The sequence below is a fragment of the Erinaceus europaeus genome, chromosome 1, assembly GCF_950295315.1.
Source record: "Erinaceus europaeus chromosome 1, mEriEur2.1, whole genome shotgun sequence".
Lineage (NCBI taxonomy): Eukaryota > Metazoa > Chordata > Mammalia > Eulipotyphla > Erinaceidae > Erinaceus > Erinaceus europaeus.
The window spans coordinates 142900873-142906194 of NC_080162.1; the positions used below are offsets into that span (position 1 = coordinate 142900873).

Here is a 5322-nt window from a genome sequence, read left to right on the forward strand (position 1 = left end):
GGACTGGGGGCTTGAACCTGGGCCCTTGAGCACTGTAACATGTGCGCTCAACCAGGTGTGCCACCACCAAATCCCATTTATTTATTTATTTATTACTGGATAGAGACAGAGAGAAATTGAGACAGAAGTGATAGGGAACGAGACAGAGAGAGACCTACAGCCCTGCTTCACCGCTCGTGAAACTTGCCCTTCAGGTATGGACAATGGCTTGAACCTGGGTCCTTGAGCACTGTAATGTGTGCACTTTAATTTTATTGATTTATTGATTGATTGATTGCTACCAGGGTTATTGCTAGAGTTCAGTGCCTGTACTACAAATCCACCACTTCTTATCCCCCCCTTTTTTATTAGTAAGAAGAAGAGAAATTGAGAGGGGAGGGAGAGATAGAGACAGAGAGAGAATGAGAGACACCTGCAGACCTGCTTTACTACATGAAGCTGTCCTCCATGAAAGTGGGGAGAAGGGACTCCAAACCTGGTCCTTGCATGTGGTAATTTGTGTGCTCAACTGGGTGTACCACCACCTGGCCTATATATATAAGGTTTCTATGAGTATGTAATTAAAGACTCCCTCTTTTTAACAAAGTAACTTCAAGGGTGGAGGGTAGATAGCATAATGGTTATGCAAACAGACTTTCATGCCTGAGGCTCCAAAGTCCTAGGTTCAATCCCCCGCACCACCATAAGCCAGAGCTGAACAGTGCTCTGGTTAAAAAATAAAAAAATAAAAAAATTAAAAAAGTAACTTCAAGATTAAACACTCGAGTGTTTTATGTATTCTGTCATGCCATCCTTACAAGAGTATGACACATACTTATCATCTTGCCTTCCTGTGTCAAGATACCGAGACTTGTTAAATTTCAGCCTTGTCCTAGAGCAGACCTTGTCAAGACATGTACTCAAGTTTCCCTGATTCCATTGAATGTAGCATTTAAGAAGATGGCACCAAAGTAATAACCCTGTGGTGACTGGGAGGGTGGACATGTGGCTTCCTGGGCCGGCGTGGGGGTAGGGGTGGGGGTGGGGGTGGGTGGGATGGGACACAATCTTTTGGTGATGGGAATGGTGTTTATGTACACACCTATTAAATTGTAGTCATATAAATCACTATTTAATTAATATGAGGGGAAAAATTGATAGTATGTCTAACAAAGGGACTTTTCAAAGCTAGCCCAATTACCAAATATTGTGATGATAACAGTAACTATCCATTGTCTTCTTGAACCCTAAGACAACAGGAACCTCACATTTCCACTATAGAGCCTAAACTTCCCCCAGTCCTGGGACCCTAAGGTAGGGCCCACTTTCCCATATGCTTCTCCCAATTCTTATCAAATAATATTGCATTCGCTGATTGCAACCTAATCAACACAACGAGTGCCACCCCAGCATGCTTCACTTCAGACTGTGTCCAGAGACTCCAGGTGTAGAACGACAACCCTTCAGCTTCATCACTCGGGTGAGACCTTTCCTTTCATAGTATTCTCTAACTCCATCCCAGGTGGTTCACTTCCCAACAAAGTCCCAAAACCTAGATATAGACCAGGTTCCGGGAGATAGAGCATATGTTCACAGGTATCCATAAACTAGGGCAAATATATACCTGAAAGCAATAGTACACTAGAGTTTGCAGTGAGTACCCCCAACACTTCATCTCCACTATTCCAACCTTTGGGTCCATGATACTTCAACAATTTGTTTGGCTTTGTATGTTAACTCTCTTTTCAGCCACCAGGTTCCAGATGCCATCAGGATGCCAGCCAGGTTTCCCTGGACTGAAGACCCCACCAATGCATCCTGGAGCTCAGCTTCCCCAGAGACCCACCCTACTAGGGAAAGAGAGAGGCAGACTGGGAGCATGGATTGATCAGTCAACACCCATGTTCAGCGGGGAAGCAATTACAGAAGCCAGACCTCCCACCTACTGCAACCCACAACGACCCTGGGTCCATGCTCTCAGAGGGATAGAGAATGGGAAAGCTATTGGGGAGGGGATGGGATATGGAGATTGGGTGGCGGGAATTGTGTGGAGTTGTACCCTCCCCATCCTATGATCTTGTTAATGCCTCCTTTCTTAAATAAATAAATTAATTTTAAAAAAAGAAGATGGTGATGAAGACCTCCTCCCCCACGGCTTTATTGTGAGCATCTCTAGTTGTAGTATACAGACCAACCACTCAGATTCTATAATTGGCATGTTCAGATAGATCATCCAATACATGCAATAAACACATCAAACTTGGATTTGCTTCATTAGATAGTTGTCCAGTTACTCTGAGGCCAGGCAGTGGTGGATTCCGTAGAGTACACATGACCATGACAAGGACCTAGGTTCAAGCCCCTGAGGCCCACCTGCCGTGTGTGTGTGTGTGTGTGTGTGTGTGTGTGTGTGTGTGTGTGTGTAAGCTACAGGAGTGGCAGAGCAGGTCTGCAGGTGTCTCTCTTTCTGACCCCGTTTCCCCCTTCCCTCTCAATGTCTCTCTGTCTAGTAAATAAAACGTTTTAAAAATCGTGTAGTTAGTTATATTTGTCCAATTACTCATTCATTGATTTGACTTATGTTTTGATGCGTTTCAAAACAATTTTTTTCATACCTGTTATCACTAAGTAATTTTTTCATACCTTTTATCACTAAGTATTTCAGCATGCCTGTCACCAATTAGAACTGAATTTATTTTGGGGTTCTTTATATTCCTAGGAGCTAATATTAACTCTGCCATACCATGGATTTCGATGACTGTAGATGCCCGCATACTGAAAATCTCTATAAAGGTGTAGACTGTTGGGCCAAGGAGATAGTAAAGTGTTAGAGCACAAGACATGCAAAGTCTGAGGTCCCAGGTTCAATTCCTGATGCCACCATATGCCAGACTTAAGCGGTGCTCTTTTATTTCTTTGTTGTCTGTGTGTCACATGAAAATGAATAGATCTTAAAAAGAAAACATGGACAACGATGACATCAATAGCAACAACAATAATAACTACAGCAACAATAAAAACAACAAGGCAACAAAAAGTAAATAAATAAATAAGTAAATAAATATTAAAAAAAAAGCAGACATGGGTGGTGGCATGCAGGGTTAAGCACACATAGTACAAAGCATAAGGATCTGCATAAGAATCCCGGTTTGAGACCCTGGCTCCCTACCTGCAGGGGGGTGGTGGCAGTGGTGGTGGCTTCACAAGAGGTGAAGCAGATATGTAGGTGTCTATCTTCCTCTCTCAATTTATCTCTGTCCTATCCAAAAAAAAAAAAAAGACCACAGGAGCAGTGGATTTATAGTGCAGGTATCAAGCCTCAGCAATAACCCTGGAGGGGAAAAAAAAAAAAAAGACATGGGGCATTATTTTGCAGATAGCTTCCTCTGGTCCCTTCCCAGTTAGATTTTTTTCTGCTTAGGTACCCTCATTCATATCTCCCTCTTTCTCTCTCTTTCCAGATCACTGCTCAGCTGTGGCTTATGGTGGAGCTGAGAATTGATCCTCGGTTCTTACAGTCTCAGGCATGAAAGTCATTTGCATAATTACTATTATGCTGTCTCCCCAGACCAAGTTGTCCTCAATCTTTTGATACCTACTCCCAAAGGACTAACTCCTTTTGCCTGTTCTAGAAATCATGTAAATGGATTCTTACCACTGTCCTTTTTGGGGCAAGGAGAGGGACAAATATTGTTTAAATATATTTATCTGCTTACTTAAAATCAAATAAAATCACTTTATTGAGGAAATGTTGATTTACATGGATGTGGTTGTCACAGGGGTACAGTTCTACAGCTCCTCCAACTCATGCCATCCTCCACCAGACTCACCACAGGGCACTGGATCCCCAGCTCTCTCTCAGTCTTCCTCCTCTCCCTTCCTTGAATTCCCAAATAAAGATCAGAGTCTATTAAGATTTCATACTATAGTATTCCTCCCTCCCTCCCTCTCTGCCTTTCTTTCTTCCTTTTTTATGTTTTATTGATTATTGATAAGAGAAGGAGAGAGAACCAGAGCATCACCCTGGCACATGTAGTGCTAGGGATTGAACTCAGGACCTCATGTTCAAGAACTCAGAACTCCACTGCTGTGCCACCTCCTGGGATTTATTTATTTATTTATTTATTATGATAGGGAGAGAAAGAACAAGTCCATTACCCTAAGACATACGATGTCATGGGTCAAACTTGGGAACTCTTACTTGCAAGTCCTGCACCCTAACCACTGTGCAACCTCCCAGGCCATTATGAACTTACAGCTATTGGGAACAGCATTTCACATTTTCACAAGGGGAAGGGAAGATATGGGAGGGGCTGGCAGCCTTGACTTTGGGGGACAGACTTTGATTGTCCTGCTGTCTGAGATTTGGAGTGGAGCCAGCAGTCTGTGGCAGTTCCTGGTCTCTTCTGGCTGGGTCTGCATTCCCCAGCCACCCTTTTCCAGTCTGATGTCCAGCTTGGCCCGAGCCATTGGGAAGGGACAGCAGAACGCAGTGTCAGTCATCTGCGCAGACCTTTGGTGCCCTGGGCTGAGAGGACCTAACATTGCATATCACAGAGGATTGTTTACATTCTGCCCAGTCTATGAAATTGAGACTCACTGGAGCTGGGGCAGAGGCTCGGTAGCTGTGGGGGGCGGGGGAGGGACTGAGAGGGGTTCCCTGTCAACTGTTGCTGGATGGACCATCTGTTGACCGATGCCCAGCAGCCAGTAGTGGGGCCCACCCTAGTCTGCTTCTGTCTACACCTGGCTCTTAAGATTCCCTGTGGAAGTCTGCTTTTAAACTGGCGTGGGCTTGTGACCTGAGAGGGACTGCAGTGGCTGCAGCACCAGACTTGTTAGCAAAAGGTCTCAAATTTGATTCCCAGCATAACATGTACCAGAGAGATACTGCTTCTCTCTCTATCTCTCTTTTTCTCTCTCTCTCTCTCTGCCTCCCCCCTCTCTTTGCTTTCCATCTCTCACATTTCTCACTCATTAATAAGTGAATAAGTACATCTTAAAAAAAGAAAATAACTTGGGCTTCAGTGGCACAGTGGGTAGGTGTGACTTTGAAGTGGTGATTCCTCCTCTTCTTCCTTTTTTAAATGAGAGTCCTACTCAGCCCTGGCTGATGGTGGTGCTGGGGACTGAACCTCAGAGCCTTAAGGAGGAGAGTCTTTTTTTTCTTTTTCTTTTTTTATTTAAGAAAGGATTAATTAACAAAACCATAGGGTAGGAGGGGTACAACTCCACACAATTCCCACCACCCAATCTCCATATCCAAGGAGGAGAGTCTTTTTGTAGAACAACTGTGCCATCTCCCCAGGTCCACCACCACAACCACCATCACTGTCATTTTCC

General features: G+C 44.1%; 1 long non-coding RNA gene across 1 annotated transcript; it reads left to right on the plus strand.

The window, feature by feature from the left end:
- The first annotated feature begins 342 nt into the window (after nt 1–342).
- LOC132542019 (uncharacterized) lies at nt 343–1904 on the plus strand. The gene is made up of 3 exons (XR_009553149.1): nt 343–950; nt 1390–1459; nt 1729–1904. It is a non-coding gene; the product is annotated as an uncharacterized LOC132542019 (long non-coding RNA).
- Nucleotides 1905–5322: the final 3418 nt, after the last annotated feature.